The 27680-nt window shown below is 34.0% G+C and overlaps 1 protein-coding gene and 1 long non-coding RNA gene across 2 annotated transcripts in view; one reads left to right on the plus strand and one right to left on the minus strand.

The window, feature by feature from the left end:
- Positions 1-11840: 11840 nt before the first annotated feature.
- LOC141359434 (uncharacterized) lies at positions 11841-20552 on the minus strand. Its single transcript, XR_012365870.1, has 3 exons — positions 20317-20552; positions 16372-16476; positions 11841-12295 (listed from the first exon to the last, which is right to left on the minus strand). It is a non-coding gene; the product is annotated as an uncharacterized lncRNA (long non-coding RNA).
- Positions 20553-22728: 2176 nt separating this feature from the next.
- The window catches only part of add3a (adducin 3 (gamma) a), a 123256-nt gene continuing 118304 nt past the window's right edge, over positions 22729-27680 (plus strand). The window contains exon 1 of the mRNA XM_055216845.2: positions 22729-22838. The gene's annotated coding sequence lies outside the window, so the exon portion shown is untranslated. The remainder of the gene's footprint in view (positions 22839-27680) is intronic.

Here is a 27680-nt window from a genome sequence, read left to right on the forward strand (position 1 = left end):
TGAGGATGTGCATATCAGAGCTAAGCCGCAAACACCCGTTCAGTCCAAAAATGGCTCCAGGGTGCTGAGCTCTTTGAAATATGTGTGGGTGGATGAGGGTTGGTGGGTGATTGTCACTCACAGATGTCAATTACAGTCAGTTTCTTTCTGGTCAGATTGTGGTGACTTTGCACCTGTGTTACTTCCCATTTTTCGACAATATAGAAAGTACAGGAACATTACAGAAACCAAATGTCCGGTCAACAAACTTTTCAAATGATTTTACTTTGAAGTCTGTGTTGGCTCTTCAATAATTAAAATGATATTTCTTTCCTAATTGTTTTCAAAGATAAAATGAAACTGATAGATCTTACTCTGACAAATATAGTAACTATCTTTGCAAATAAAAAATTACTGCAAAGATAAATGTTGAAAAACATTTATTTTTTTAGTTAATGTTTATAATAGTCCTTAATGTGTTTGCACGTACCTTTGTTATGTTTTAAATGAAAAAGCAAATAATTTTTAAATAAACAAAAAATTTGATAAGCTACATCTAGTGCTTAATAAGCGATGTAATAATATTTTTTATAAAATGAAAACAATACTGAATAAATTTAATAGTTTAAAATGGTTTGTTCAAATAACTTACAATGTGTTGAATGAGAAAGATGCTGCTGACTGTCTGACCGCGTGAAGCTTGATGTGTTGCCGATAGGGGGATGACGTAAAAGTAACGCGTGAACGTTTTAAAAGTAGACTTTTAAAAATACTGCAAAGATAAATGTTGAAAAACAAAGTATTTATTAAAAAATAAGAATTGCTATTCTCAGTACACCTTAAAAAGTAACATTTGGATCACTATTGAACATGAAACTTTTGCATAGTTTTTTCACTAAACTTGATAGTTTTACGTGCGCACGTGATAGTTTCAAGTGCGCACGTGATAGTTTCACGTGCGCACGCGAAAGTTTCACGTGAGCACGCGAAACGAAACTTTTACAAAAAATTCTGCACATAAAAGTTTTACGTGAGCACACGAAACTAAACTTTTGATTTTTTTTACTCCAATGTCACCTTAGGGGCTCGGTACTAATGTTATGGGTTATATTTCATAGTAAATATTAATATATTTCTGTGATCAATCCAACCAAATTTTATTTCGTAGTCTCTTATGAAACGGCTGAAATTCCACAAGGGGGCGTATTTGTTCCTCAGACGTTGCACAATAAACGTGACATCCGAATATATTCATTATAAATCGTGAAAAAAAAGTGTGATTCGAATCGAATGTCCGTTAGTGAAGGTTAAGGGAAAAAATTTAAAATACTGCAAAGATAAATGTTGAAACACATAAACAGTACACTGTAAAAAGTAAAAGTTGGATCAACTTAAAAAAATTACTTCGATTTTCGACACCTAAAATAATTTTTTTAAAATGTATTACAATTTTTCACTTAAAGTGACAAAATAAACGTTGCACATTTTTTAAATTGTAAGCGTTGTTAGGTTACCAATTGAAGTAAAAGTTAATCCAAATTTACCTTTTACAGTGTACTGACTGAGAATAGCAATTCTTATTTTTTATAAATACTTTATGTTTTTCAACATTTATCTTTGCAGTATTTTTTTTTATTTGCAAAGATTTACATAATAAAGAAGCAGCATCTTTCTCATTCAACACATTTGAACAAACCATTTTAAACTAAACTAAACTAAATTTTTGAAAGCATTCAAATACTAATTATTTGTATCAATATGTATTAATATTCATTTTATTTTACTAAGACTATGTTTCATTACTACTATATATTTTATTTTTATTTATTTTAAAGGTTTCTTCTATGGCATTGTGAAGCACCTTTATTTTTAATAGTGTATCAAAATACCATATATCATATTAAAACCATTGTCATTGCTAAATATTAATTAGACTAAACTGTTTTTTGTGTCTTGTATCACTGATGTTTAGTCAAATGACTTTGGTCGACCCACTTTCTTTTACTCAAAAAAACAAACCTAACATTACCAACACCACAGTTTTATGTTCACATGCTATATTTTACTCTAAAGCCACAAGCAAAGGACAGACTGTGAGTACATTTAGCGTACATCAGGGATGATTCGGAGCAAGCGGGGGTGTCGTTTCCCGTGGGCCGTTTCCTCTTCCTGTCTCTCTGACTGACAAAGAGGGATGTGGGCCGTCTCTTCCTGTTGAACAGGAAATGGGAACTGCTCTCAGCAGATCAAGACTGGCAATGAAGACCAGGCATCAGAAAACAATGCACATCCTCAGGGCATGTAAACAACGTTAGCCGCTCTCCAATACCTCGAGGACGCAACCAAGAAGATCTTTTCGACCTTGTGTGATATTCTGTTAGGTCGCTTCGTGGGTACCTTATGAAAAATATGTTGTGTGATTATAAACGGGTCCGCCCACATTTTCCATTCGGCGGTGAAGGTTTCGTAGTGAGACTGAAACTAGCGATGCGTATTAAAACCCCATTCCACGTGGGTGGGTGTGTAGGGTGGGGTAAAGGTGTGTCTGTGAGTAGGTCATTACTAATGAACTACATAAATCTCTCTCTCTCTCTCTCTCTCTCTCTCTCTCATACGCTGTGTGTGTGTGTTTTACTCATGTGGTTGTCAGTTCCTTTGAAAAGGCTGTGACATGCAAGCACATGTTTCTACAAATTAAACTTCATACTTGTGGTCGTCATTTCAAAAGAAGCGTGCCTTTGAAAAAAGAAAGTTTGAAATCAGTGAAAGTTTCACAGTGTTTCGCTGTTTTGAACTACTTTAACTACATTTTTATATTGAATGCTACTCGTAACTTTTTTTGTTAAAAAAATTCAACAGTTATTGCGCAAGTACATAAAAAATCTGTATTTGAAACCTTACTATGATTCACAACGATACGGCTTCACAACTTGCAGCAAATGTGAGTTCGATGTCATTTCCGACGATCCACATAAATATACTTGCAATTTTATGTTTTAAACAGAGATGGCGATAGAGAGGCATAAGTGACAAATTACAGCTACAAAGAAAATTCGATTTTTTTAGCCTGTACAAAATGCAGTTATGTGTTCTGGATGTTTGTTCACACATTGCTATGTATTTGCTAAGCTCTCGGGTGATTGCTATCCACTTTATTTGACGTAAATGTGTGCGCCGCCATCTTTGAGCTCCTTTTCTGTAAGCCACTAAAGCTAATGGTAGTCGTATTGCGAGGGACACGAGTGTGCCGTTTTGACTGGCTTTTTAATGTTTATTATGAAATCCAGGAAAGCCGGCATAATTTGTACAGTTTGGGGTTGCCATAATACAATACATGGTACAAATGCAGTAAATCTATATAATCCACACACAAGAGCTGAATGTGTATGTGGCGCACGTGCACCCATGATCTGTATCCAAACATCCCTCCGGTTAAACCTTTCATAGAAACTGCCAGTAAACAATATATACAATAATTGTTTAAAAACAACTAATATTATGCTGGTAAAAAATGCTGTATTATTACAAAAATGCGATTACAGTACAGAATATATACGACTTTTGTTATGTTTAAATGAAAAAGCAAATAATTTTTAAATAAACAAAAAAATTTGATAAGCTCCATCTAGTGCTTAATAAGCGATGTAATAATATTTTCATAAAATGAAAGCAATACTGAATAAATGTAATAGTTTAAAATGGTTTGTTCAAATAACTTACAATGTGTTGAATGAGAAAGATGCTGCTGACCGTCTGACCGCCTTAATTGAAACGGACGTCTCGCACAAAAAAGGAAAATGTGTCGCATCTCTTACTTCCGTGTTCGAAAATAAGGTGGATACCATAAAAAAATGTTTTTGCTGCCATACATGTTTAAGTATAATCAAATGCAAGTCATTTAAAATGAACTCCACTGTTTTAAATCTTAACTAGTGATGAGTTACTATAACTTTAAAAAGAGTTGAAATTGCTTAAGCTGGGTTGGGTCAGAAAAATCAGGCAGGTGACTTTTTGCTTCATTGCGTCATGAGGCAATAGGTGTGTTCGACTTCATGCGACATTGCAAGAACCGACAAGGAGATGACGTCAAAGTAACGCGAGAACGATTTGTAATTAGACTTCTGCATGAGAAATGCGCCTGAAAACGGCAGGCGGACGCCGACTGACAGTTTTTTTGGCGGACCTCCAACTTTCTACAGCTAAAAGTTTTGGTTGCTGTGATGCTGCGTTCACACCAGCCACGGTAGAGGTGTGAAGTAGTGATGCACCGATGTATCGGGCACCGATATTTATCGGCCGATTTTTTATGAATTTGAAACCATCGGCATATCGGCAATAGCACGAGAAAGGCCGATACCGATTGTTTATTAATTAACTGCATAAAGAAATCCATTATATATAAAAAATGAGTTAATGATGTTAATAAAATAAATGCTGAATAGCAAAAACCACCTTTGAAGGTTGTCATGGTGTCTTATTATATTTGTTTTAGCTTAATTTGTGCCTCTCTTATTATGTTGGTCAGTTGAACGTTAATTAGATCCAATCCATGTTCAGTAAAAATAATTTGATGCAGAAATAAACTAGCTAATAGACCAACTGTATAGTATTGTATACAAGTGTTTAATATCGGTATCGGCATCGGTATCGGCCAGAAGTTGTCTGTTTAAATCGGAATCGGTATTGGCCCAAAAAATCCTATCGGTGCATCCCTAGTGTGAAGCGCAAGTGATTTCAATGTTAAGTCAATGTGAAGACGCGATGACGAGCGTGTGGAGGACTCGCAGTGCGAATGAGGCATTAAGCGCGACGCGGTAGACGCGATTCCGCCTCATTTGCGTGTCTAGTTTGCGTGAATTGAGCGTTGCCGTGGCAAACGCGCAAGTTTAAAGATTTTAACTTTGGTGGAAAAACAAGCCACGTTAACCTTTCAGAAGCTTGCTCTTAAAGTGGAATATTTTTTTACAACTCTCGGCTTTCAGCACGGAAACGTTTTTATGAAAAACACAGCGCTTCCATTGGAAACAATTAAAAACATACGCCGGCCTCCGGCATAAAAGCTTTGGTGTGCACGCCTCCTAAACAGACAGCTCCAATGTGAAAACTAATCCCATATTGAAAAAACACAGTTCTAATTTCTTGCTAGAAATCCAATCAAAAAGGTGTTAAAAGTGAAAAATAAAACCTTATTTACACTAAATTTGTTCTCCAGCCACTTTCATGCCCGCCATTTAATTTTTTTACTCTACCAGGCTCGACCAATCACAGAAAAAAATCTTGAAATAGGTTTACCTTTATCTTAAACTAAAATTTAAGAAAAAGTATTACCCCAATGGCAGATTTTTTGCTTGTAAAGCACAATTTTTTTAATTTGACATTTTTGTTTAAAAACTAGACTTATTTTTTTAATTTAAAAAATACAATAATTTAAAACATTAAGAAAATACATTAATAAAGAAAATGTAGAAAATACATCTTGATTTAAGATTTTTTAGATATTTGTACTGAAAACAAGACAAAAATACTAAGTAAGAAAGTATTTTTTTTTACAGTGGAAGGTATCTGCACTGCAAAAAATGATTTTCAAGAAAAAAAATTCTTAGTATTTTTGTCTTGTTTTCAGTACAAATATCTAAAAAATCTTAAATTAAGATGCTTTTTCTTGATGAGCAAAACGACCCGAGTCTAGTTTTTAGACCAAAAATAACAAATCTGCCAATGGTGTAAGCAAATTTAGTGTTTAAGAAAAATGTTCAAGATTTTTTTGCTTACCCCATTGACAGACTTTTGCCTTGTTTTATGCACAAAATCACTTAAATTTGATATTTTTGGTCTTATTTTCTTGGGTCGTCTTGCTCATCAAGAAAAGCATCTTAATTTAAGAATTTTTTGATATTTTTTACTGAAAACAAGACAAAAATACTAAGAATTTTTTTTCTTGAAAATAATTTTTTGCAGTGTACAATGTACACTCTATCAGTATCTGAAAACTCCAACTTAAAGACTTGATAATACTTTGGTTCCATTATATGGCTCAGGTACCTACAGAACGTCAACGTAAGCCTACCATTACTGATAATGAGTATGTGACGCTGTTTGGGATGATCATAGCGAATCCAACAGCTCGGGGCCCTCTCACGCCCTGCGTCCTCCACCAACGCCCCCCAGCCGTGGAAGGAAGCGCGAGAGAGACGGCTCGGCTCTGGAGCCCACTGTTTATGCAGCAGTATCCTGCCCATCGCCCCGCTACCCACCAAACACACGTACGCATGCACACGCAAACACAAAGCTCACCTCCACTCCCCACACGTAATAATCTACTTTCATTTGGCTCTTTAATTGCCCACAGCAGACAACGACAGACTACGCAAGTAAGCATTATGTGCATTACGCAAGTTTAAAGATTTTTTTTGATTTATTCATTTGGCAGATGCATTCAAGCTACACTGCAAAAAATTATTTTCAAGAAATTTTCTTAGTATTTTTGTCTTGTTTTCAGTAAAAATATCTAAAAATTCTTAAATTAAGATGCTTTTCTTGATTAGCAAAACGACCCAAGAAAATAAGTCTAGTTTAAAGACCAAAAATATCACATTTAAGTGACTATGTGCATAAAACAAGCAATTGGGGTAAGCAAAAAATCTTGAAAATGTTTCTAAATTCAAGAAAAATTTAAAAAAATTAGCTTACCCCATTGGCAGATTTTTTTGCTCGTTTTATGCAAAAAAATCACTTAATTTTCATATTTTTGGTCTTAAAACTAGAATTATTTTCTTGGGTCATTTTGCTCATCAAGAAAAATCATCTTAATTTAAGAATTTTTAGATATGAAGAGTTTCGTTGCAAAACGAGATAACCACCGTTTTTTTTAATTGTTCAGAAATCTGTTTTTTTGGTTGTGCATTCCAATTAATATCAATGCAACTGCAGTTGGTTTGTTTAGATTTAAACCTTCATAACTTAAAAAATACAGCTAAGTAGCACCATAAAACAAAATAATAACATGATAACATAATAATAAACATGTTTTGACAAAAATGTTAAAAAATGGATTTATCTCGTTTTGCAACGAAACTCTTCATATTTTTACTGAAAACAAGACAAAAATACTAAGAATTTCTTTTCTTGAAAATTATTTTTTGCAGTGCAGATACATTACACTGTAAAAAAAATTATTTTCTTACTTAGTATTTTTCTTGATGAGCAAAATGACCCAAGAAAATAAGTCTACTTTTTAGACAAAAAATATTACATTTAAGTGATTTTGTGCATAAAACAAGCAAAAAATCTGCCAATGGGGTAAGCAAATGTTTCTTGAATTTAGTGTTTAAGAAAAATGTTCAAGATTTTTTTGCTTACCCCATTGGCAGACTTTTTTGCTTGTTTTATGCACAAAATCACTTAAATTTGATATTTTTGGTCTAAAAACTAGACTTATTTTCATGGGTCGTTTTGCTCATCAAGAAAAAGCATCTTTAAGAATTTTTAGATATTTTTACTAAAAACGAGAGTAAAAATCATTTTTTGCAATTTAAATTTAATCCAGCCTGTGTGATTAAACCCATGACCATGCGTTGCTAACTCAATGTTTTACCAGAAACACAAAAAGATCAACCAAAAGAAATTTCACAACAACAATGTTCAAAAGGATTGAATATTAAGCAGAAAAATAAACTAGGGTGGAGCTTCACAAAGTAAGGTGGGACTTGACTTTATTAATCGGGATTTGATTGGATGGTGAAAAAAGTAAATTATACACACTAAAAAACAATGGGTTAAAAACAACCCAAATTGGGTTGTTTTTAACCTAACTGCTGGGTAAATATAGGACAGAACCCATATGGGGTTAAATTAACCCAAGAAGTTGGGTTAATAATTTTAACCCAGCCAATGGGTTGTTTTTTCTACCCAAAACTTGGGTTATTTTTTACTAAAATGATGGGTTAATTTGACTTCATAAATGGGTTAAAAATGTATATAGGGTTATTTTTATTCCTTTTATAATTATCATTTAAAATTAAAAACCACAAGATAAACAAACAGGTCAACATTGTATTAACTTTATTTTTCATTAATATTTTTTAGCATATTACACTTTGTGTAATGTAACAAATACAATGTGTGTAACGTACACTTTGTACACAATAGCTCAATCAAAAATTCAGGAGATCATACAAAACTATAAATACAATAAATAAAATTCCATTTTTAAACAATTTTAAAAATTTTAAACAACTTCTTCACTTGTCTCTAATTGCAAAAGTGTAAGGGGTGGTTTCACGGACAGGGATTGGCTTAAGCCAGGACTAGTCCTTAGTTATTAATTTGGAAATATAACAAGTTTGAACAAACATATCTTAATAAAAACATTACTTGTGTGCATTTTGAGGGAAAACAAAGGGCACTGATGTATTTTAAGATATGTCAGTGCAAGTAGTTTTCAGTTTGGACAGCTCTTACATTTACTTTAGTCTAGGACTAGTCTTATCCTTGTCTGTGAAACCACCTCTATACGTTTTAACATTTTTAAAAAAATAATGAAATTCATTAAATACCTTTAAGAACAACTGTTTGTTACAAAGCAGTATTGTTTTAGTCTACATTATGAATACACACAAAAAAAAACTATGAAATACAGCATTTTGCCAGTGTAACATTTCATAAACATGTCATTAATATTCATCAAGTAATTCTCTTCCTTAAAGGTGCTCTAATTCACGCGTTTTAGACCATAAAACATTTTTTGTTACATACAGCAAACATCTCCTCACTATCTGCTGGCTGCCTGTCCGCTGATCAAACTGTAAAAAACGTGATCTCTTTAGACAGCCTAGGCTCCACAAACTGCAATAAAAATAAAGTGGCCAAACCTACTACCAGAAAGGATAACAAAGTGTTCCAGCCAATTAACGACAAGAAGCATTTGGGGGTGAGGGTTGGGCGCGTTCATGAAAGCACGGAAGGGAGGGAAGGAGTTAGCTACTCTCCGTTTGTTTGAAAACAGTTCAAACATCAACAAAAAGTAACGTCACACAGATTCGCTTAGAGCACCTTTAAGTCTGTAAAAAAAACCTAAAATGATAACTCTTGTACCTGAAACCCAGTCTATTCAAAAAACCTCTTGTCATTTACTTGCAAGAATGTAGTGCTTCTACTACCCCAATCAAAGTGCCTTGTCCAAAGTTTCTCCTCCAAGGATGACGAATGCCTGGGACTCATGTGTCCATTTTCTAGTGACAGGAAATAAGGGTAAAGTCCTGATGCTTCAGCCTGCTGGAGGTACTCCATCATATGTGTTCCAACCTAAAGGACACACAATGCAAATGAGTTAAGGTGAAACTTGGGGGGTGTCAGGGTGTGGGTATGGGTGATGGGTTTGGGAGTTATTACACCTTGATCTTGCCCACTTTAAGACAGCCACTATTAACATATGGCGCTTTTCCATTGCATAGTACCCCACCGTTTGGTTTAGTTTGGGTCGGGTCAGCTTACTTTTGGGAGCTTTTCCATTAGGTGCAGTACGTGGTACCCGTACATCTGACAGATGCTTTTATCAAAGTGGTTTACAATGCATTCTAGGTACATGTCTGTTTCCTGGGATCGAAACCATGACCTTTGTGATGCTAAAGCAATGCTCTACCCATTAAGCTATTATTATTACTATTATTATTATTATTATTGCTAAAGCACAGGAAACAGCAGCCAGTGGACAGCATTGAAGCTCCCTATGTTTGAAATCAGGGCTTGTGCGTGCGTGTTTCATTTAAGCTTGTACTTTATTGCTGTCGTCAAATCCATTTTCTGTCTCGCTCTCATCAACAAACCTCAATTTCCACTTCCATTTCACTGCAATCTTCTTGAGAAAAGGGTTCATGCGTGTGTGTGTGTATGTATGTGCGGTACATCGTGAATAATTTCTGGTGCGGCTGTCTAGTTGTTTTGTCTTTGAGCAAGTGAGTCGACTGTTTTAAGTCGAGCTTCAAAGGGAACATTTCACAAGATTTTTTTAAAAGTAAAATAAATCTTTGGTGTCTCCAGAGTACGTATGTGAAGTTTTAGCTCAAAATAGCACATAGATAATTTATTATAGCACGTTAAAATTAACACTTTTTAGGTGTGAGCAAAAATCTGCCGTTTTTGGGTGTGTCCTTTAAAATGCAAATGAGCTGATCTCTGCACTAAATGGCAGTGCCGTGATTAAGGGGCGGCATTATCCCCTTCTGACATCACAAGGGGAGACAAATTTCAATGAGCTATTTTTTCACATGCTTGCAGAGAATGGTTTACCAAAACTAAGTCATTGAGTTGATATTTTTCACGTTTTCTAAGTTGATAGAAGCACTGGGGACCCCTTTATGTCCTCTTTAAGCAGGCCGTCGATCTGAATTCGAAGCGCGTCAGCATTTAGCGCGTTTCAATCGCTAGCCGTCCCACATGGCAACCTCTCACTAAGAGGTGAGACAGCACTGTGGGCCGTGCGTCATCATTTTTTTGAAGATGAACACACATCCACTCGCTCTGAAACACGAATAACTGTTGGATGGGCCTGTGGTTAAAATGATGCTCTTATAGCTTTGACGTTTCTTTACAATGTGTGTGTTTTTAATGCTGGATAAGTAGAAAGCTGTAACATCAATAACGTAAGTGTGAATGGACAAACACACACACACACTTGTGAAGTGACTCCTGTTGTTTTTTAACAGCATAAATGCAGTTCCTTTTGAATGTTTGGGAACTTGACTTTTTGGGGGACAATGGACAGGGACAGCATGACGACAGGAAATGATGCGTAAAAGAGGAGGAAGCGCAATTAGGAAACGATGCGAAACTGACAAAAATTCACCTTACCCGTATTAGGATCACATCTCGGTGCGTCTGAACACATGTGCCAATTGCTACACTCCAAAAAATGACTTTCTTACTTAGTGTTTTTGTCTTGTTTTCAGTAAAAATATAAAAAAAATTCTTAAATTAAGATGTATTTTCTTGATGAGCAAAATGACCCAAGAAAATAAGTCTAGTTTTTAGACAATATATATATATATATATATATATATATATATTTATATATATATATATATATATATATATATATATATATCTGCCAGTGAAATAAGAAATATGTTCTTGAAATAAGTTAACTTTTTTCATAAACACTTAATTCATGTTTTTTTTATTCCATTGGCAGATTTTTTTGCTTTTTTTAAGCACTAATTTACTTAAAATTTATATTTTTTGTTTAAAAACTAGACTTATTTTCCTACACTGCAAAAAATATTTTCCAGAAAAAAAATCTTAGTGTTTTTGTCTTGTTTTCAGTAAAAATATCTAAAATTCTAAAATTAAGATGCTTTTTCTTGATAAGCAAAATGACCCAAGAAAATAAGTCTAGTTTTTAGACCAAAAATATCAAATTTAAGTGATTTTGTGCGTAAAACAAGCAAAAAAAATCTGCCAATGGGGTAAGCTAATTTTTCTTGAATTTAGTGTTTAAGATTTTTTTTTTTTGCTTGCCCCTTTGGCAGATTTTTTTGCTTGTTTTGTGCACGGAATCACTTAAATTTGATATTTTTGGTCTAAAAACTAGATTTATTTTCTCGGATTGTTTTGCTCACCAAGAAAAAGCATCTTAATGTAAGAATTTTTAGATATTTTTATTGAAAACAAGACAAAAATACTAAGAATTTTTTGCAGTGTAGGTTATTTTGCTCCTCAAGAAAATACATCTTAATTTAAGAGTTCCCAGATATTTTTACTAAAAACATGACAAAAACACTAAGTAAGAAAGTAATTTTTTGCCGTGTAAGCCATTGCTTAGGAGACATCCACACTCTCCGAAAAATAAGTTGTCACTGGGACGGTACTTTTTAAAAGGTCCTATACCATTACCTTTGAGGTACCAATATGCACCTTTTAGGTACAAAAGTGTACTTTTTGGCCCAGTGACAACTTTTGTACCTTCATGCATACCCATCAGTGCATGCTATTCCAATAAAAATAATCTTTAATGCCTATGTTTGTATTTTATTATCCAATCACAAGCATGTATCTGACCCACACTTCCAGAAATGCTTGGAATCAGTGCAGGTGTGTTAAAGTGTGTGTGTAATGTAAATCCCTAAAGCATTTCAGATGTGAGAGCGCATGTGTGCGTGTGGACAGCGTCGTGGCACAGCTTGTTGTGAGAGATGAGCTCGATGAGTCTATATCCTGTTGTACCATCGTGACGTGAATCACATTTACTCAACACATCATTCACAGTGCTCCACATCACCATGTTTCTCTGGTATTCTGTGGATATTACAGCCAAAACTGGCTGGTAAAAAAAAAATAAAAAAAAATTAGAGTGCTTGTGGGTTGTTGCCAGGAAGTTGATATGCATTTCCATTTGTTTATATTAAAGGAATAGTCTGCTTTTATAAAACCAAAATCCAGATAATTTACTCACACTGCAAAAAATGACTTTCTTACTTAGTGTTTTTGTTTTGTTTACAGTAAAAATATAAAAAAATCTTTAATTAAGATGTATTTTCTTGATGAGCAAAATGACCTAGAAAAATAAGTCTAGTTTATAGACCGTTTCAGCAGTAACAACATAAACAAGCGGCTGTCGCGGTCCGCACGTAACTTCCGGTAAACTCCGCTAATAATAAATAACCACAAAGTACTTTAACGTAGTTTATTTATATAACAAGCAAAAAAACAACACATAGATTACCTAGGAAACCAAAACATTTGTTATTTTCGACGAGGCATTTGTTCAAGAGATCAGTTTAGCAACTAGTCAGACCATTAAAAAAACAAAACCGGAAGTAAAGTTCGGATCCAAACGTGTATCACTGTTTTATGCACAAAATCACTTAAGTTTTATGTTTTTGGTCTAAAAACTTATTTTAACTTACTTAAAAGACTTATTTTCTTGGGTCGTTTTGCTCATCAAGAAAATGCATCTTAATTTAAGAATTTTTAGATATTTTTACCAAAAACAAGGCAAATACTAAGAAAAATTTTTCTTGAAAGTCGTTTTTGCAGTGTATGTCTTTGTTCAGTTGCGAAGAAATAAAAAAAATATTTTTTAAGGAAAACATTACAGGATTTTTCTCCATATAGTGGACTTTAGTGGACATCAACAGTTTACAGTTTCAACAGAGCTTCAAAGGGCTCTAAATGATCCCAACAGAGGCATAATGCTGCGTTTACACCAACAGCGGTAGAGGCGTGAAGCGAGTGATTTCAATGTTAAGTCAATGTGAAGACGCATTGACGCGCGTCTAGAGGTCCCGCGGCGCGGATGAGGCGCTTGGTGCGGCGCGGAAGACGCGTTTCCACCTCATTCGCGCGTCTAGCTCGCGCGAAAGGCGCGAATTGAGCGTTGTGCGCGGTACGCACGAATGGTGCTTTTTGTGCATTTTGTTTTTTACGCGAATTGACGCCTGACGGTCGAGTTGAAAAATTTTAACTTTGGCGGAATCTCGCGCCCGTTCACCAATCAGGAGCCTGCTTGCTGCTGTGGAGGCAGCCCCGCCCGGAGTCACTCATTTAACATGAAGGAACGCATGATATTGTCCGTGAGCAGTCACCCGGAGCTATACGACACAAGTTCTTATTTCTATAGAGACAGGAGTAAAAAGGACCTCGCTTGGAAGAGTGTCAGTGAGGACATCGGGCAACCTGGTAAGTTGTAATACACATTTCACTTTTGAGTCACGCACCGTTTATTTTCCCCTTATAGTAAGGTTACCAAATACAAACCGGTAACTCTCCCGATAAATGCACAATCAACATCAGTCATCTTGCAAACAGACACTCGCATAGCACTTGACCCTCCCACAAGAAGCGGATTTAGCTTTTTCCGCCCGCCTACTCCACTCTACACGCGCAAATCCATTCAAACTGTTCAAGCGGCAAACTAGGCGCGGTAAACGTGATTTTGCCGACTGAAACACGGTTGGTGTAAACGCACCATAAGAGTCTTATCTTTCGTAATGATCATCATTTTCGACAAGAAAATTAAAAAATATGCACTTTTAAACCACAACTTCTCATCTTGCACTAGCTGTGTGATGCGTTTGCACAACCTTAAGTAATGCGTAATCACATCGAAAGGTCACATATGAATTTATTCAAAGTTACACTGCAAAAAATGACTTTCTTAGTATTTTTGTCTTGTTTTCAGTAAAAATATCAAAAAAATCTAAAATTAAGATGTATCTTCTTGATGAGCAAAATGACTTAGGAAAATAAGTCTAGTTTTATGACAAAAAAATATTTCCTAGGTCATTTTGCTCATAAAGAAAATACATCTTAATTTAAGAAGTTTTAGATATTTTTACCGAAAACAAGACAAAAATACTAAGAAAATGTATTCTTGAAAATACTTTTTTGCAGTGTATGTATTACGTAATCATGTCCGTATGCGAAACTAACGCTTCAGTGTTTACAAGTGTGACGCGCCAGCGCGACCTTACGTAATGCTTCATCACGTGGAAAGGTCATGTGAAACGTACACTAACACACTTATATCAAATTTAAGTGATTTTGTGCATAATGGGGTAAGCACATTTTTCTTGATTTTTTCTCGAATTTAGTGTTTAAGAAAAATTTTCAAGATTTTTTGGCTTACCCATTGGCAGATTTTTTTTGCTTGTTTTATGCACAAAATCACTTAAATTTGATATTTTTTGTCTAAAAACTAGACTTATTTTATTGGGTCGTTTTGCTGATCAAGAAAAAGCATCTTAATTTAATTTTTAGATATTTTTACTGAAAACAAGACAAAAATACTAAGTTTGGGGGGGGTGACGATTGTTTCGTTAGATTAGACCCTTATGCCTCGGTTGAGATCATTTCGAGTCCTTTCAAGCTGCATTGAAATTGTAAACTGTTGAGGTCCACTAAAGTCCACTATATGGAGAAAAATCCTGAAATGTTTCCATCAAAAAAAAAAAAACGTAATTTCTTCTCAACTGAACAAAAAAAACCATAAACATCTTGGATGATATGGGGGTGAGTAATTATAAGAATTTTTTTTATGAAAGCGGAGTAATCTTTTAAGCCGAGATATATTGACTGGTTTTCCCCCCTTTTAGTTTACCAGACAGCGTGGAATCTGATGAGGGGCTTAAGTGCAGAATGATGTCATAAAAATAGTTGATCCCCATTGGTCAAAGTGAGAAACCGTAAGTTTTGCATGCTTGTATCTGAATTTTGAAGCACACTGATTTATATTCATACTAAAAAAGCCTAAATTAATTCAATGTTGATTTCATGCGGACTTTAAAACTTGGGGACTTCATGGGGACTCAAACAATAATAAACCTGAGAAATAAACTGTACAGTATACAACAATAAGACTTAAAGGAATATTCCATTTTCTTAAAAGAAAATCCAGATAATTTAATCACCACCATGTCATCCAAAATGTTGATGTCTTTCTTTGTTCAGTCGAGAAGAAATTATGTTTTTTGAGGAAAACATTGCAGGATTTTTCTCATTTTAATGGACTTTAATAGAGCCCAACATTTAATACTTAACTCAACACATAACAGTTTTTTTCAACAGAGTTTCAAAGGTCTATAAATGATCCCAAACGAGGCATAAGGGTCTTATCTAGCGAAACGACCGTCACTTTTGACACGAAAAACAACAAACATACACTTCTAAAGCACAACTTCTCGTCCAGATCCGGTCGTGATGCGCCAGGTGACCCCACGCAATACGCCATGACGTCAAGAGGTCACAGAAGACGAACGCAAAACTCCGCCCCAGTGTTTACAAGTGTGTTGAAAGAGGACCATTCCTACGTTGTTGTATGTCAACTGATACTAATTAATGTCTATGTGTCAGTTTATTGTTTAAAATGGTCCGCAAATGTGCGTTTTATATATGTAACACGTGACCTCCCCACGTCATTACGCATTTACGTTAGGTCGCGCTGGACCGGACCTAGACGAAAAGTTGTGGTTTAAAAGAGCATATTTTTTATTTTTCTTGTCAAAATTGACAATCGTTTCGCTAGATAAGACCCTAATGCCTCGTTTGGGATTGTTTATAGTCCTTTGAAACTCCGTTGAAAAAAACTGTTAAGTGTTGAGTTAAGTTTTAAATGTTGGGCTCTATTAAAGTCCATTAAAATGAGAAAAATACTGGAATGTTTTCCCCAAAAAACATAATTTCTTCTCGACTGAACAAATAAAGACATTTTGGATGACATGGTGGTGAGTAAATTATCTGGATTTTTCTTTTAAGAAAATGGAATATTCCTTTAAATACCTCACTGGCCACCTAAATCAAGATTTTTTTAAAGTAAGCATCTTATTATCTTGGTGTTTAGGTTACTTTTCATAAACACGTCATATTCACAATCGTGTTGATGCGCAGAAGAGTACTCACAGGATATGTAGTCACAGCTTTCTAGCATCCAACACACACCAACCTGACACATCATGAGAGGTGTCGTTTGACGTCACGGGCCGAGAGAGCAGTCAGCACATTCACCTACAGAAAAACACACAAGATGAAACACTTTCTCGTTGTTTTTCCAGTTCGTCAGGAACATCTTGCTAATGTGTGAAGAAACAGTTTGAACCTAAAACGCCCGACACTGCTGCAGACTGATGGTGGAGATACAAGAACGCTGATGTTTGAACTGAATGTGTTTTTGTTTGCATCAGTAGACAACGATTTGTCATTGTCACCCATCTGTCCTTTCACATAGCAAACAGGAAGTGACCGGTTTACTTCATTATTACTCACAAGCACACATACACATACACAGAGATGCTGTTAACCATTTGTCAAGCAGTGTACAGTCTCTGTACAAATATCCATTTGTGTTTCAAAAGAATCATATTTATTTTATTTCATTAGCTTTGAAGGTAGTATTAGCGTACTACTAAGGTTGACAGGTGAATTGCACGTGGCTGTCAAGAATGCTTTAATAAAAATCAAAAGAAAACCATTATATTTTGCATAAAGAAAATTTATGCATTTTGTAAACAGTAAGGTTTTGTTCGTGCTTCATTCACCCCAATGGAAAACATATTATTCCCTACTACACAGTGCACTATGTGTTATTCACCATATAAGAACTAGTAAAGGTATTAACAAGTGTCTTCAGTGTCTAGAAAGCATTTGATTGGACAGGATATTTGTGAGAAGCTGAAGTGTAAGATGACATCATACAAATTCTAGATGGTTTTTAGCGCATCGTCTGATATGATCAATGAGAATTTTGTCAGAATTTAATCATTTTTATGACATCACTTTAGTTCCTCCAGACTGTCAGCTAAACTAAACACTATTGGCTATTGTATAAGGGGGAGGAGCCACTCAATGTCCTGCTTTAACTTCCTGTTTCAGTGGAAATTACGTCAATGCATTGAACAAAGCTGCATGCATGAGTCTTTAAGCTTTATTGCTGTAAATTCAGCAGTCGGAAACCTCTTTTACTTAAAGATTTAGATATTTATATATTATTAAGGAGAGTACAAACAACAACAAAAAAATCTGGGATCTAGGTCTTTGTATTATTTTACTTTCAAAATATTATTATAATTTATTTATATATTTATTTTTGTTTGTATTTATGTTTTTTTATTTAATTTGTTAGATCTATCTTGTGTAGTCTATTTGTAATCTTTGATTTGTTTTTTGTATACACCCCTGGGAAGGTTCGTCTTTAAGCAACTCCCCATTACTGCAATAAATATGAAATATGAGGTAATTCTGAATAAAACTTAAAATTGCATTGCAGTAATACTTTTTTATTATTTCAAAATCTAAAAAAATATGGGGTGATTAATTGTCATGAAAACAGACCGACAAATTAGCTACATTTTCTTTATAAATAAAATATATTTTTTTCTTTTAGTTTGGGTAAAATAAAAAATATATTTTTTTAAATAAATCCATTAATCAACCTCAGTACTGGTCAAAACTACGTAATGTTTACAAAAATTCGAGGAATTTAACTCTTTGATTGCCAAGTTCATAAATGGTGTCACTGATATTGGAAAAAAAACACAAAATGACTGATTTCCAATATAAATGACTGATTTTCTTGCACTCCAGGACTTCTTGTACTTTCTTGAATTCCTGGAGTTGCAGATGAGTTGTTACAACTTATAAAATATAGTTGAAAAAGTCAACATTTTATAAGTTATAACAACTCATTTGTAGTTATAACAACTCATCTCTAGTCAAGATAAATCACTGAAAAAAATGTTTCATTAAATTTACTCAATTTTTTTAAGGTAAGTGGTATCAAACAATTTATTTAAGCTACATTTAAACCAAACAATTAGTAAAATAAAATAAAACAAAAACCTTTTGTTTAAATGCAGCTTAAATAAATTGATTGCAACCACTTACCTTAAAAAAATTGAGTAAATTGAATGATTGAATGAATCATTTTTTTTAGTGATAGTAGCTTGAAGTGACTTGTAAATCTCAGTTGATTCAACAAAAAAATATAAGGCAGCAAATATTTTTTTACAGCATGACAAAGATAAGTAAAAATATTGGCTTTGATGCATTTTTAGTTTTGTGCAGCACCAGATTAAATTTTTTCTCCCTCATTTACTGTTCGTGGCTGTTTTTACCCCATTGACTTACATTATAATGACATTTTTTGATTGCACAGTCACTTTTTATAATGAAAATCTGTCATTTTGTGTGTGTGTGTGTGTGTGTGTGTGTTTCCCCCCAAATCATTGACATCACTTATGAACTTGGCAATTAAAGAGTTAAAATCATGGCATTTTTGTAAACATTTAATAGGTTTGACAAAACAAATATATAATAATAATAATAATTTGATCTGATACATTTTACAGCAGTTTATTTATTGAAAATTTTCAAAATAAGATTTGTCACCAAACATCATTCCATTTGCTGAAACAGAGAAAGTTGGGGCCAAATTAGGACTAAAATAGTGGATGGAAACGTCTCCAACAACACATAAGGGTTTATTAATTCAACTTAAAAAAAATATTAGTTGACACAACAATTTTTGGGTCAACTAATACTTTTAAGTTGAATGAAAATTAACTCAAAATTGTATGGCAACCAAGTACAGTAAACTGTAAAAATGGCTGGGTTATTTTTGAACCATGTTTGGTAAATATTGGACAGAATACATGCTGGGTTAAAAATGACCCAATGTTGGGTTGTTGTTATGCAACAGTATGGTAAAGCCAACCAGCATTGGGTCCATTTTAACCCAGCGGTGTGTTACGTCCAATATTTTCCCAACATGGGTCAAAAATAACCCAGGCATCAACCCAGGAGTCCAACAAATTCAATTTTTACATTCCGACTTTGTTTGAAACGGACATCAAAATATCTTGCGTATTTTATCCGTCAAACTCTCCGTCACAGCTTCATCTAGTGTGTCAGTGATCTAAGCTTTACATCTGATCATCACAAATAGCTGCATCTTCTCACCACTGGGTGAGTCAGTGAAGGCCTTGCAAGCTGGGATCAGTGGTGTTGATTCTTTCGTCTGGACTGAGAAAACGGGTGTCTACTTGATGCCAGATAAGCTCTTTGAAGGCGAAGAGAAAAAAGGATTTTTGGCATGGATGATCAGATGACGGCACCCGTCAGTCACTGCATGTCAACAGTGACGTTGAGAAGAAATCTGATGTGTATCTGATGGTATGTCACCTTTGAATGAACTCACAAAAGGGTATGCAAATGACCAAATTTTCATTTTTCGGTGAATTATTCATTTAAGCATAATAACACCTGCACTATTAATCTCCATATATTATATTTATGCATTTGGCAGACACTTTTAAGCGACCTACAGTGCATTGCAAATATGTGTTCCCTGGGTTGGAACCTATGACCAATTTATCTTCAGACCGTTTCAGCAGTAACAACATAAACAAGCGGCTGCACGTAGCTTCCGGTAAACTCCGCTAAGAATAAATAACAACAAAGTTCTTTAAACGTAGTTAATTTATATAACAAGCACAAAAACAACACATAGATTACATAGGAAACCAAAACATTTGTTATTTTCGACGAGGCATTTGTTCAAGAGATCAGTTTAGCAACTAGTCAGAGCATTAAAAAAACGAAACCGGAAGTAAGGTTCGGATCCAGACGTGCTTCCAATGAAACCGATATCCGCCAACATATATTTATATCAAAAGCAAAAAAACATCAATTCTGATTTCAAGTGATCTTTAAGTACAGCTAGGTTCAAAACGCACAGGTTTGATAGGTCACTCAGGTCAGTCTATATGTGACTCATAAAACACGTGCACTGCTGAAATGCTCGCTGATGCACGAGCAGTTATTGCTGACGTCTGAATATTGAATACATACCGTGAGTCATACAACAGAGCTCTGTTGGAAGTAATACGTCACGAAAGGGAGCTGTCAATCAACGCATGCAGTCTATAATTGCAGTGACACACGAAAATCAGACGCTTAGCAGGTTGTGCATAAAAATATAAAAAACATGGTTGTATGTATAGAAAGAGAGACGTGCCTGATGGGCTGTCTGCAGGCTGAAAGTGTCTCAATAGCCGTTTTGTTGTATACGGACATTTAGGCCTAAACGATCTAGCAAGACAAATAAAAAAGCAGCTGCGCCATCTAGGGGTTATCGCACGCTATGACACTATATACAAAAGATACTATCCTACATAATGTAATGATTGTTTATTATTTGTCATTATAATTTTTCAAATATTATTTGGCCACAAAAAAATTGTGTTTTGTGAAACAAATCTAACTTCCGGTAAACTTCCACAAAAAATCTATAACAATATTTTAGAAAAAATAGTTTATTTCCGATAACAGCATGGCTAGAAATATATTTTAAAATATATGCTAAATACATTTTTTAGAAAGTAATGCTCAACTGAATATATTTCTGAATTTGGAAATATATTTAGTTTAAACCGTCATATATAAACATATATATATATTTCAAAATGTATTCAAGGGCAAGCAAATACATTTATAAATTTACATCCCATATGGCAAAAAAATGTATCCTTTGCCAAAATATATTTTACAAATATGCTAAACACAAGTTAATTTTATAAAGTATATTTTTGAATTTGAAATTATATTTAATTTTAACCCTTTTAAAAGTGTTATGTTTACAGGTTCCTAACATAAACAAAGTTTTTCTTCCAATGCGATGTGAATATATTTCCTTGAATTGAAATAGATATATATTTTTATGCTTTTAAATGTATTTAGTTTATTTCAAAATATACAAAAAAGCAACAACAAAAAACCCATATCGGTGAAAAATATGTTTGTAAACATTCCAAAATATATTTCAGCATATATATTTTTGGCCATTTTTAATATTTTTAAATATTCTTAAAAATATATTTTCCATATTGAAAATAAATAAGTAGATTCAAATCTAAGCTATAGCATATTCAAAACTACACTAAGCTAGCATTACTGTGTAAAATGTGTACTGTTTACTAATGTATATGTTAACTACAAATTGGTTATCAAACTTCCCCTAACATAGCGGTATCCATGATGGCATTTGTCATCTTAGTGTCTGGGAAAGTTACTATTAAGTTACTTCCCAAAAAGTAACGACACAGCAACAATTATTTTCAAGGAAAAAAATTCTTAGTATTTTTGTCTTGTTTTCAGTTAAAATATCTAAAAATTCTTAAATCAAGATGTTTTTTCTTGATGAGCAAAACGACTTAAGAAAATAAGTCTAAAATATCAAATTTAAGTGATTTTCTGCATAAAACAAGCAAAAAAAATCTGCCAATGGGGTAAGCTAATTTTTCTCGAATTGTTCTTGAATTTAGTGTTTAAGAAAAATGTTCTAGATTTTTTTGCTTACCCCATTGGCAGATACTTTTTTGCTTGTTTTTGCTTGCTTGGCAAATTTGATATTTTTGGTCTTAAAACTAGACTTTTATTATAATTTTCTTGGGTCGTTTTGCTCATCAAGAAAAAGCATCTTAATTTAGATATTTTTACTGAAAACAAGACAAAAATACTAAGAAATGTTTTTCTTGAAAATCATCTTTTGCAGTGTAAGATCAATTTGCTGCTGCAAGATTAACCATTAAAGTGAACTGTATAAAATTATCACAATATGAAACCACCAAGTACCAAAGTATTATGAATAATATTCTAATAGAGAAACTGATATTTAAAGCTAAAAAATATATTTTATAAAATCACACAGGATCAGTTGCTACAGTATTTCTAAGCCTGTTTATGGACCAGCATTTATACTCTACTATAATGTAATACAGTTAATGGCCTCTAGGTGGCAGCAATGGTTTATGGGTAGCCAACCACGTTGAATCTGCTGCAGATGGGACGAATTCAAATCGGAAGTGATCATCCACATGCTCCCTTTCGAAAATCAAAACTCTTCACACAACATACAGCCTTTTAATACAATTTTTTTTGAATGTTGATTATTGTGATATCATTAAACAAAATGCAACTCAAATTGCTGTCATGATTTGTGCGATTGTACATATGTGCAGTATTTATAATAATAATAATAATAATAATAATAATAATAATAAAGAATCTGAAAATGTCTTTGAATGAAAAATCAATTTTTCAAACACAGCAATCCACAGTCAGATGTGACTTCCTGCCACATAGTGATCTGACGCAGATCTGTATACCATCAGGCTTTTACCACAAGCCATTGCGCTCTGCCCGTGACGTCAATCTCTATGCTTTTGGCATCTGCGCAGCGCTGCTGACCTCACGCGGCGTTAAACGCAACTACACGCGACTGTAGTGGAAAGCGCTCGTGCTCTCCGGGCTCAAAGTGCGGCGGGCTTGAATGAAAGTCCCAGATTGGGCGTAACTTCCCAAACGCGTTACAGGTAATCAGTTTTTAATGCGCTTTACTTCTGCACACCTGCGATCGCTTATTTAAGCTTGTAATAAATCACACTGTCTGCTGTCTGCGTTGTGTTAAACGTGCGCGTGCTGTTTCACGCATGCGTTCTGATGCAGCGAAATGATGTATTTACTATGCAGGTTATGGATGGGGTGGATTTAAACATGTTTTTTTAGAGTTACATGTCCCAGCACTGCACGGAATAAGGCTGTAATGGGGGTCTTATATGTCTCATTCATATAACGTTAGTATGTATGTGTGTGATCATAGTAACACGTGTTGTGGTTTGATGCAGTACATTGATGCAGATGTGAGTGTTGTGTGGTTGTTTATATATAGGAACTAATAGATTGTCAAGTCAAATACATTAAAAACAAAAAATTTTAAAGGCTGTCATTGCTTTTTGTACATGGATTTTTGCATGTCATTCTTATTTTTTGGAGATGATTCATATGCAAGCTTGTTAGTTGTTAGCCTATATTTGAGCGTTTATTAATATATTCTTTAAAATACATATTCATATTTATATTAATAAATAGCTATTAATATTTTTATTTATGCTAATCTTTTGTGAATTTCAGTGTCAGACTTTAAACATTTACATTTATGCATTTGGCAGATGCTTTTATCCAAAGTTACTTACAATACTACATCTTTATGTTATAAAAAAATTTTAATCCCTCCACCCATGCATTAGTTAAATGCATGAATTTAAATATATAATGTAAATAGTGATGCATAACGATTAATCGCGATTAATCTATAGCCGAATAAAAGTTTTTGTTTACATCATATATGTGTGTGAACTGTGTATGGGTGATTCCCACGAAAACTTGGTTTTAAAAATGTCAAGCATGAAAATGTAAAAATTGCTTAAATTTACTTTTTTCCCCACCAGACATTGAAAAGCAAAGTCTGGAGTAAATGGGAACATTAATTTAAAAACTTTTACTTATCATTTAACACTTTTTGTAACATAATTTAAAAAATTAGCCCTAAAAAATCTCATTACCACAACAGTCAGAAAACATCAACACTGACATATTTTCAAAATGACATGACAAACCTGAAAGAACATAATTTGGAGATTCTGCACATGCATTTAAAATCAAAGTATTATGCTTCTATTAATTAAATTAACATTTAATAAGCATCTGTTGCGGTAATGATAATTAAAATGTTGTGTAAGCATTCTGACAAGACAATATTACAAATTAACTGTAAAAAAAATGATCTTACCTGGTAGCCATCTTGAAGTAACTGGTCCATGTGCTTGGTCGCTCAAAATCAAACTTTATTAAAATTCTGTATGTGTGCTTAAACTGTACTCAAAAAGTGTTGCGGAGGATGAGAAGATCATGCATGGACACATAATTTTCCTAATTTTTCTTTATTATTATTATACATGAATATTCAGTAAATATTTTTCTGTCATCTAAAGTAGTCTAGCAAAACATCCATTTAGTTTTTTTCTTAATATTTTTGTGTTAATTTGATTAAATTACAACATAACGCATGTTCAAACACAGCCGGACACATTGCGGTAATGAGAATGTCAGCAGAAAATGAGATAAAATTTACAATTATAAATTCTTATGTTGAAATCACACATTGTGCAAGGTGGAACACAGTATTGTGTTAATTCTGATGCTTTTTAATGTTACTATATTACACATTTTAAAGCTAAAATCATTAGTGCCGTGGTGTTTCAATGGTTTCGTGAGAATCACCTGTATGAACTTTGTATAGATAAATGCACACACATGCATGTATATATTTAAGAAATGTTTACATGTGTATATACATTTGTATATTTATGTACAATTTATATAAATACTTAAAGGTGTAGCGGAGGATTTTCTCGAATTTTAGAAAAGAACCTCCTTGTCCACTTTTTAAAAAATTGCGCAACACTCCTGATTGACAACTGGGAGGACCAATAGTCTTGGTTATCCACTCGGAAAAAGAAAATCCTCCGCAATACCTTTTAATATATAAATATATTATTTTTTCTTTAAATTATACATGCATGTGTGCATATTTATATATACATAATTATTATACACAGTCACACACATATATGATGTAAACAAAAACTTTTATTCTGTTATAGATTAATCGTGATTAATCATTATGCATCCTTCTGTATCCTCTCTTCTATCTCAGAGGAAATGCAAATATTGCATTTATTTTCCTGCTCAGCTGGTCAGTTCTCCTCTAGTTGTCTTTACACTTATTTTTTATAATGATGTCTGGTTGAACTCTTTCACTGGCTTTCTTCGTTGCCTTCATTTCTTTGTCTGGTATAAAATGCTTTTTGGGGTCAAATACATCAGCAGGAGTCTAAGGTTCGGGCTTTGATGACAGGGTGCATTTGAAATGTTCAGTCCACCCCGTGAGTAACATAAACACAAACCGAAACTGTAATTTAATCTTGACAATTTTCATTTCTGTGTGAATGTGTTTGCATTTGCATGCGTTACTTTGGAAAGCACCGGTCTCTTTTATGAACCTGTCTATTTGATAAGCATGACTTCATTATGACCTCACAGTTCTCCATTAGCGCTTATCAAAAACATATGAGCTCCGCATGCTGGCTGCATTTAACCATGGAAACTTTCTTTTGTTTTGTGTGTGTGTGTGTGTGTCGGTATTGTTTTTATTTGGCGAGTCACTCTCGCTGTCTTTGGTCTTGCCGCTCCACATGCATCTGATTTGGAGTTTCCGTTTTTCCTGCTTTTTTCCATTCGCATGAGGAGCAGAAACCAGAAATTTTAGCCATGGTTAAGAACTGTTTTATGTAAAGCTATTTGCTCATAGATCAGTTGATTTCACTGACGCCCCATCACATGACCAAAAGTTAAGAAAAAAAATTACTTCTCGGTTGAGAAGCTGATGAGAATTTCAGATGGGCAGGTCCTGTTCTGAAACCAAATATGCCGTATTCCTTCTCAATTTTAACACTTTCAACACCCTTTAAAGTGCACGATAATTTTTGAATTACATGCTAATCTCTATATATACTAGTCAACATATGAAGTGGATCAATAAAGTTTATCAAAGTTGTCCTAAGACAAGTATGGGTATTAGGTATTGGTTTTATGTAAACTTTTTTGATTGGTTTTGATCCACTTCGAATGTTGACTAGTGTATATTGCGCTGGTGTAGAAATTTTTAAAGGGATAGTTCACAATAAAATAAAAAAAATTCTGTAGTCATTTATTCACCCTCACGTTGTTCCATAATTGTATACATTTATTTTTTTTTTGCCGAACACAAATTAGGGTATTTTGAAAAACAGTCCTTCCAGAAAAACGCAGAGTTTTTTTGTGATTGTTGCGGGCAAAAATCCTCGATTTTGCGGCACGTTTTCTTAAAAAATGTGATGGAATATGCGGGATATTTATGCGATGGAATTGCGGGAATTTGCGGAACTTGCAAAAACTGCGGAAACTTGCAAAAGCTGCAATGATGTTCACATAATCACATAATCACGTCACTTCATAACGTTCCCATGGCAATAGAGGACATGGCTGCGCTTTTGGGAAGTAAATGCAACATTTTTCAACTTTCTGCTAATATATATGTGACTTTTTGCTACGAAAATGCCGAGATTATGAAATCATGCAAGCCCTGCATATTTTGTGCGCGGAAATATGTAATTAATGCGGCGAAAGTGCGTCGTATTTGGAAAAAATGCAGCCCCGCACAGACTTTGGCTGATTATGCAATATATTGTGCGATCGCACAGTCGCGTTTTTCTGGAGGGACTGGAAAAATAACCAAACAGATCTGGGGCACCATTCACTTCCATAGTATAATTTTTTTCTCTTATAATTTAAAAAAAAAATTGTAATGAAAAATAACAACCTTTAATTTAAATGCCTCTAGGTGATTCTCACGAAATCAAGATTTAGAAGGTGTCCAGCATCAGAATTTTTAAAAAGCCCTTGAAGCCAATTTTTTTGCACATTTAAGATTAAGGTCTGAACTTACTATAATCATTATTTTTAGAGGATTTAAAAAATATTTCCTATAGAATTTTTGCACTTTTTAGATTATCATTATCAAAAATTATCATCCGCAACATGATATTACATTAAATATATGCATTTACAAACTCATGTTTCGGTAATGAGAACTAAAAAGTTGTGTAGGTACTATGAGAAACAAAATTTTAACTTTTATCTGGAGAGAAAAAATAAGAACTGCTTACCTGGTAGCCATCTTGAGTGTCACAGTCAATTATGTCCCTTCCAACAATGATTGAAAATTGTTGCGGAGGATGAGAGAATTGGTCTTGGACACATTTATATTCCTTATTATTGTCTCTACATTTACAAATGATCACCAAACACCACATGTTAATTTACTGTAAATGTTTATACATGCACTGAAGCTTTTTATTTGTAAGATTTTTTAATGTTGCGGTAATGAAAATTTTTCCTTAAATGTGAATAAAAAATTGGTTTGTATGATGTGGTTAGTACATGAAGAGATGTTTGTAACTGTATGCTTCTTATTTTGATAGCATTTCCTTTTTTTATCTAAATGTTTCATGACACCTCATAACTCTAATTTTGCGAGAATCACCCAGCTTTGATACATCTGCAATGATTCCTGCAGTCTGTCAGTCAAACAAAACAGAAGATTTACAAACCCACACATATCCGCATAATGTTCCGTGAAAAGATTTGATTATAGTTAAACAAGTTAAATGACAGAAAACATTGACATGTAAACAATCAGAGCATCTGGTCATATCACAAGATCAGCTGGTGTGGCATATGACGGCAGTGTTGCCTGTGGCCCCGGGGTCATAACA

This window comes from Misgurnus anguillicaudatus, chromosome 23 (genome assembly GCF_027580225.2).
Source record: "Misgurnus anguillicaudatus chromosome 23, ASM2758022v2, whole genome shotgun sequence".
Classification (NCBI taxonomy): Eukaryota; Metazoa; Chordata; class Actinopteri; order Cypriniformes; family Cobitidae; genus Misgurnus; species Misgurnus anguillicaudatus.